General features: G+C 52.2%; 1 pseudogene; it reads left to right on the top strand.

Moving 5' to 3' along the window:
* The first annotated feature begins 6382 nt into the window (after nt 1–6382).
* LOC124027511 overlaps nt 6383–7206 on the top strand; it is a 5006-nt pseudogene continuing 4182 nt past the window's right edge.

Here is a 7206-nt window from a genome sequence, read left to right as displayed (position 1 = left end):
TTTTGTCTTATATCATCTTGTCATTTTGCCTTTCCTTCTGTTCGTTTCCCCCTGCTGGTCTTATTAGGTTCGTTCCCTTTTTCTATCCCTCTCTCTCCCCCTCCCTCTCTCTCCTCTCTCTATCGTTCCGTTCCTGCTCCCAGCTGTTCCTATTCCCCTAATCATCATTTAGTCTTCCCACACCTGTTCCCGATCCTTTCCCCTGATTAGAGTCCCTATTTATTCCTTTGTGTTCCGTTCCTGTCCCGTCGGTTCCTTGTATTGTATTCACCATGCTGTGATTGCGTTTCGCCCTGTCCTGTCGTGTTTTTGCTGTGATTGTGTATCGCCCTGTCCTGTCGTGTTTTTTGCCTTCATCAGATGCTGCGTGTGAGCAGGTGTCTCTGTCGACTACGGCCTGCGCCTACCCGGCGACCTGCAGTCTGTGGCCGCTTCTCCAGTTATTTCCCCTCTACAAGTCTAGAGGATTTCTGTTATTCCCTGTTTGGACTTAAATAAACTCTGTTTCTGTTAAGTCGCTTTTGGGTCCTCTTTCACCTGCATGACAGAAGGAACCGACCAAGGAATGGACCCAGCGACTTCAGACGCTCGTTACACTGCCGTCGAGATCCAAGGAGCCATGCTCGGCAGACACGAGCAGGAATTGTCCGCTGCTCGCCATGCCGTGGAGAACCTGGCCGCTCAGGTTTCCGACCTCTCTGGACAGTTCCAGAGTCTACGTCTCGTGCCACCTGTTACTTCCTGGCCTGCCGAGTCTCCAGAACCTAGGGTTAATAACCCACCTTGCTACTCCGGGCAGCCCACTGAGTGCCGCTCCTTTCTCACGCAGTGTGAGATTGTGTTCTCTCTCCAACCCAACACATACTCTAGAGAGAGAGCTCGGGTTGCTTACGTCATTTCACTCCTTACTGGCCGGGCTCGAGAATGGGGCACAGCTATCTGGGAGGCAAGGGCTGATTGCTCTAACAAGTTCCAGAACTTTAAAGAGGAGATGATTCGGGTTTTTGACCGTTCAGTTTTTGGTAGGGAGGCTTCTAGGGCCCTGGCTTCATTATGCCAAGGTGAACGGTCCATAACGGATTATTCTATTGAGTTTCGCACTCTTGCTGCCTCTAGTGAGTGGAACGAGCCGGCGCTGCTCGCTCGTTTTCTGGAGGGACTCCACGCAGTGGTTAAGGATGAGATTCTCTCCCGGGAGGTTCCTTCAGATGTGGACTCTTTGATTGCTCTCGCCATCCGCATAGAACGACGGGTAGATCTTCGTCACCGGGCTCGTGGAAGAGAGCTCGCATCAACGGTGTTTCCCTGCTCCGCATCACAACCATCTCCCTCCTCTGGCTTTGAGACTGAGCCCATGCAGCTGGGAGGGATTCGCATCTCGACTAAGGAGAGGGAACGGAGGATCACCAACCGCCTGTGCCTCTATTGCGGAGTTGCTGGACATTTTGTTAATTCATGTCCAGTAAGAGGCCAGAGCCCATCAGTAAGCGGAGGGCTACTGGTGAGCGCTACTACTCAGGTCTCTTCATCTAGATCTTGTACTACTATGTCGGTCCATCTACGCTGGACCGGTTCGGGTGCTACATGCAGTGCCTTGATTGACTCTGGGGCTGAGGGTTGTTTCATGGACGAAGCATGGGTTCGGAAACATAACATTCCTTTCAGACCGTTAGACAAGCCTACGCCCATGTTTGCCTTAGATGGTAGTCATCTTCCCAGTATCAAATTTGAGACACTACCTTTAACCCTCACAGTATCTGGTAACCACAGTGAGACTATTTCTTTTTTGATTTTCCGTTCACCGTTTACACCTGTTGTTTTGGGTCATCCCTGGCTAGTATGTCATAATCCTTCTATTAATTGGTCTAGTAATTCTATCCTATCCTGGAACGTTTCTTGTCATGTGAAGTGTTTAATGTCTGCCATCCCTCCCGTTTCTTCTGTCCCTACTTCTCAGGAGGAACCTGGCGATTTGACAGGAGTGCCGGAGGAATATCATGATCTGCGCACGGTCTTCAGTCGGTCCCGAGCCAACTCCCTTCCTCCTCACCGGTCGTATGATTGTAGTATTGATCTCCTTCCGGGGACCACTCCTCCTCGAGGTAGACTATACTCTCTGTCGGCTCCCGAACGTAAGGCTCTCGAGGATTATTTGTCTGTGTCTCTTGACGCCGGTACCATAGTGCCTTCTTCTTCTCCGGCCGGGGCGGGGTTCTTTTTTGTTAAGAAGAAGGACGGTACTCTGCGCCCTGCGTGGATTATCGAGGGCTGAATGACATAACGGTTAAGAATCGTTATCCGCTTCCCCTTATGTCATCAGCCTTCGAGATTCTGCAGGGAGCCAGGTGCTTTACTAAATTGGACCTTCGTAACGCTTACCATCTCGTGCGCATCAGAGAGGGGGACGAGTGGAAAACGGCGTTTAACACTCCGTTAGGGCATTTTGAGTACCGGGTTCTGCCGTTCGGTCTCGCCAATGCGCCAGCTGTTTTTCAGGCATTAGTTAATGATGTTCTGAGAGACATGCTGAACATTTTTGTTTTTGTCTATCTTGACGATATCCTGATTTTTTCTCCGTCACTCGAGATTCATGTTCAGCACGTTCGACGTGTTCTACAGCGCCTTTTAGAGAATTGTCTCTACGTAAAGGCTGAGAAGTGCTCTTTTCATGTCTCCTCCGTTACTTTTCTCGGTTCCGTTATTTCCGCTGAAGGCATTCAGATGGATTCCGCTAAGGTCCAAGCTGTCAGTGATTGGCCCGTTCCAAGGTCACGTGTCGAGTTGCAGCGCTTTTTAGGTTTCGCTAATTTCTATCGGCGTTTCATTCGTAATTTCGGTCAAGTTGCTGCCCCTCTCACAGCTCTTACTTCTGTCAAGACGTGTTTTAAGTGGTCCGGTTCCGCCCAGGGAGCTTTTGATCTTCTAAAAGAACGTTTTACGTCCGCTCCTATCCTCGTTACTCCTGACGTCACTAGACAATTCATTGTCGAGGTTGACGCTTCAGAGGTAGGCGTGGGAGCCATTCTATCCCAGCGCTTCCAGTCTGACGATAAGGTTCATCCTTGCGCTTATTTTTCTCATCGCCTGTCGCCATCTGAGCGCAACTATGATGTGGGTAACCGTGAACTGCTCGCCATCCGCTTAGCCCTAGGCGAATGGCGACAGTGGTTGGAGGGGGCGACCGTTCCTTTTGTCGTTTGGACAGACCATAAGAACCTTGAGTACATCCGTTCTGCCAAACGACTTAATGCCCGTCAAGCTCGTTGGGCGTTGTTTTTCGCTCGTTTCGAGTTTGTGATTTCTTACCGTCCGGGTAGCAAGAACACCAAGCCTGATGCCTTATCCCGTCTGTTTAGTTCTTCTGTGGCTTCTACTGATCTCGAGGGGATTCTTCCTTATGGGCGTGTTGTCGGGTTGACAGTCTGGGGAATTGAAAGACAGGTTAAGCAAGCACTCACGCACACTGCGTCGCCGCGCGCTTGTCCTAGTAACCTCCTTTTCGTTCCTGTTTCCACTCGTCTGGCTGTTCTTCAGTGGGCTCACTCTGCCAAGTTAGCTGGTCATCCCGGTGTTCGAGGCACTCTTGCGTCTATTCGCCAGCGCTTTTGGTGGCCGACTCAGGAGCGTGACACGCGCCGTTTCGTGGCTGCGTGTTCAGACTGCGCGCAGAAGAAGTCTGGTAATTTTTTTTTCTGCTTCTGCTCCTGGTCTTGCTGGGTCTCAGTCTGTTCCCTGCCATCGCATCTCTCCTGTTCTTGTCCCTGCCCTTGCTGTGTCTCAGTCTGTCCCTAGTTCTCATTTTTTTTAGAGTAGTACCCTAGTTTCCCTTTTTATCGTTTTTCGTTACGGTCCTGAGGAGAGGAGTTGGGTTCTTTCTCGGGACGTGCTGGACCGTTTGATCTATGATTTCCTCCGTTGCCGCCAGTGTTCCTCCTCGAGAGCGCCAGGAGGCGCCGGTGAGTGGGGGGTACTGTCATGTTTTGTCTTATATCATCTTGTCATTTTGCCTTTCCTTCTGTTCGTTTCCCTGCTGGTCTTATTAGGTTCTTTCCCTTTTTCTCTATCCCTCTCTCTCCCTCCCCCTCTCTCTCCTCTCTATCGTTCCGTTCTGCTCCCAGCTGTTCCTATTCCCCTAATCATCATTTAGTCTTCCCACACCTGTTCCCGATCCTTTCCCCTGATTAGAGTCCCTATTTATTCCTTTGTGTTCCGTTCCTGTCCCGTCGGTTCCTTGTATTGTATTCACCATGCTGTGATTGCGTTTCGCCCTGTCCTGTCGTGTTTTTGCTGTGATTGTGTATCGCCCTGTCCTGTCGTGTTTTTTGCCTTCATCAGATGCTGCGTGTGAGCAGGTGTCTCTGTCGACTACGGCCTGCGCCTACCCGAAGCGACCTGCAGTCTGTGGCCGCTTCTCCAGTTATTTCCCCTCTACAAGTCTAGAGGATTTCTGTTATTCCCTGTTTGGACTTAAATAAACTCTGTTTCTGTTAAGTCGCTTTTGGGTCGAACCACAATCCTCTCGCTGTCTAACAGGCTCCAGCTATGTCACAAATGTGTATGTGACAAATCTCATAAAATGAGACCAATTCGCGGTAGTCAGCTGTGCTTCTGCATTCATCAGTGTGTGTGTGTCTGGACTCAGTGTGAAGCAGATAGAGGCTGAATGACCACAGACAGCAGATCTCAATACAATTGGGAGCGAATTGAGTTAGATGGCGTGAGGTCTGCATGGCTGTACCTCGCTGTAAATCTGATTACACACACACACACACACACACACACACACACACACACACACACACACACACACACACACACACACACACACACACACACACACACACACACACACACACACACACACACACACACACACACACACACACACACACACAATGCCCGAGGCCACTGAGTGCAAGTAACAGAGAGGAGAGAGGAGCTTGTTATACGGAACACAAGACACATTATGTGTTTGATCAACAGTAATCCCCCCCTCCAGCACAACCTGATTCCCTTATGTGAAGTGTGACAGGGGTGTAAGGAGCTGCTCTGTGCCCCTAATGTTGCTTATGTGCTGCTGGTCCTAACCAGGCTGAGTCAGAGGACAGGGCCTGAGACAGATGACTCTCATTACAGACCATGCCAAATATGAATGTTCACACCACACAGTGGAAGCAGAGGGACAGGAGAGGAGAGGGACAGGAGAAGGTGAGGGACAGGAGAAGGTGAGGGACAGGAGAAGGAGAGGGACAGGAGAGGAGAGGGACAGGAGAGGGACAGGAGAGGAGAGGGACAGGAGAAGGAGAGGGGCAGGAGAAGGAGAGAGACAGGAGAGGAGAGGGACAGGAGAGGGACAGGAGCAGGAGAGGGGCAGGAGAGGGAGAGGGACAGGAGAAGGTGAGGGACAGGAGAAGGAGAGGGACAGGAGAGAGGGACAGGAGAAGGAGAGGGACATGAGAAGGAGAGGGACAGGAGAGGGACAGGAGAGGAGAGGGACAGGAGAGGAGAGGGACAGGAGAGGAGAGGGACAGGAGAGGAGAGGGACAGGAGAAGGTGAGGGACAGGAGAAGGAGAGGGACAGGAGAGGAGAGGGACAGGAGAGAGGAGAGGGACAGGAGAGGAGAGGGACAGGAGAAGGAGAGGGGGCAGGAGAAGGAGAGGGACAGGAGAGGACAGGGAGGGACAGGAGAGGGACAGGAGAGGAAGAGGGACAGGAGAGGAGAGGGACAGGAGAGGGAGGAGCAGGAGAGGGACAGGAGAGGAGGGACAGGAGAGGAGAGGGACAGGAGAAGGAGAGGGACATGAGAGGAGAGGGACAGGAGAAGGACATGAGACATGAGAGGAGAGGGACAGGAGAGGGAGAGAAGGAGAGGGACAGGAGAGGAGAGGGACAGGAGAGAGGGACAGGAGAGGACAGGAGAAGGATAGGGACAGGAGAGGAGAGGGACAGGAGAGGGACAGGAGAGGGACAGGAGAGGAGAGGGACAGGAGAGGGACAGGAGAGGGACAGGAGAGGAGAGGGACAGGAGAGGGACAGGAGAGGAGAGGGACAGGAGAAGGAGAGGGACATGAGAAGGAGAGGGACAGGAGAAGGAGAGGGACAGGAGCAGGAGAGGGACAGGAGAGGAGAGGGACAGGAGCAGGAGAGGTAAAGAAGGAAAATGGTGAAAATAATTAAAGCAGAGGGAACAGATATTGCGTGTGTGTGTGTGTGTGTGTGTGTGTGTGTGTGTGTGTGTGTGTGTGTGTGTGTGTGTGTGTGTGTGTGTGTGTGTGTGTGTGTGTGTGTGTGTGTGTGTGTGTGTGTGTGTGTGTGTGTGTGTGTGTGCATGTTTGATGGAGTAAGACAGACATTCTAACCTCTAATCCTCCTCCATCCTCTTGATCCTCTTCCCCCTCTCTCTCAGGACTCAGCTCACATCCATTATGTGGAGAGCAGAGCCTCCTCGCAGGCCTTCCAGTTCTTCGTGCCGATTGGTGCTGGGGCCGGACTCCACCTGCCGTCATCCATGTTCATTGGCCAGCCCAACGACAAGCGGGCCTCTCCCGATCTCTCAGCAGACGAACAGCTGGCCTGTCGCTGGAGGAAGGTGAGACACAGGAAGTCATGCAACAGGGGAAACATTTTAGCCTGGGCCCAGATCAGTTTCTGTTGTCTCGCCAACTCCTGTGTAATGGTCATTGTCGAGACCAGGAGTTGGCAAGCCAGCACAAACAGATCTGGGACCTGCAAAGGACCATTTTGCTCTGCAGCCAGGTGTTACCATGACATAACTAGATACTACAAAGGTCATTGTTTTAACATTTCACAATGACAGTGGTGGATGTTCAACCTTTTCTCTCTTTTATCATTCTCCCTCTGTCTTCCACCACTCTCCCCCCTCTCTCTCTCCCCCTCTCCCTCCCCCATCTCTCTCTCCCCTCTCTCTCTCCCCCTCTCCCTCCCCCATCTCTCTCTCCCTCTCATCTCTCTCTCCCCACTCTCTCTCTCCTCCATCTCTCTCTCCCTACTCTCTCTCTCCTCCATCTCTCTCTCCCCCATCTCTCTCTCCCCACTCTCTCACCCCTCTCTCTCTCCCCCTCCCTCCCCCATCTCTCTCTCCCTCTCTCTCTCCCCCCTCTCCCTCCCCCATCTCTCTCTCCCCTCTCATCTCTCTCTCCCCACTCTCTCTCCCCTCTCATCTCTCTCTCCCCACTCTCTCTCTC

Source organism: Oncorhynchus gorbuscha, unplaced genomic scaffold (assembly GCF_021184085.1).
Source record: "Oncorhynchus gorbuscha isolate QuinsamMale2020 ecotype Even-year unplaced genomic scaffold, OgorEven_v1.0 Un_scaffold_3313, whole genome shotgun sequence".
NCBI classification, from domain to species: Eukaryota; Metazoa; Chordata; class Actinopteri; order Salmoniformes; family Salmonidae; genus Oncorhynchus; species Oncorhynchus gorbuscha.
Note: the sequence above shows the minus strand (reverse complement) of the source record. Positions and strands in the feature narration are given on the sequence as shown.